Below are 220 nucleotides of genomic sequence, written 5' to 3' on the forward strand. Positions count from 1 at the left end.
AAATGCTTTGCTGCATACCTCGGTTGTAACGAGTGGTTATTTCAGTCAAAGTTGCTCTCCTATCAGCTTGAATCAGTCAGCCCATTCTTCTCTGACCTCTAGCATCAACAAGGTATTTTTGCCCACAGGACTGCCTTATACTGGAGGTTTTCATTCTTTGTAAACCCTAGAACTGGTTGTGCGTGAAATGGTTGTGCGTGAAAATCCCAGTAACTGAGCA

This window comes from Etheostoma spectabile, chromosome 5 (assembly GCF_008692095.1).
Source record: "Etheostoma spectabile isolate EspeVRDwgs_2016 chromosome 5, UIUC_Espe_1.0, whole genome shotgun sequence".
Classification (NCBI taxonomy): Eukaryota; Metazoa; Chordata; class Actinopteri; order Perciformes; family Percidae; genus Etheostoma; species Etheostoma spectabile.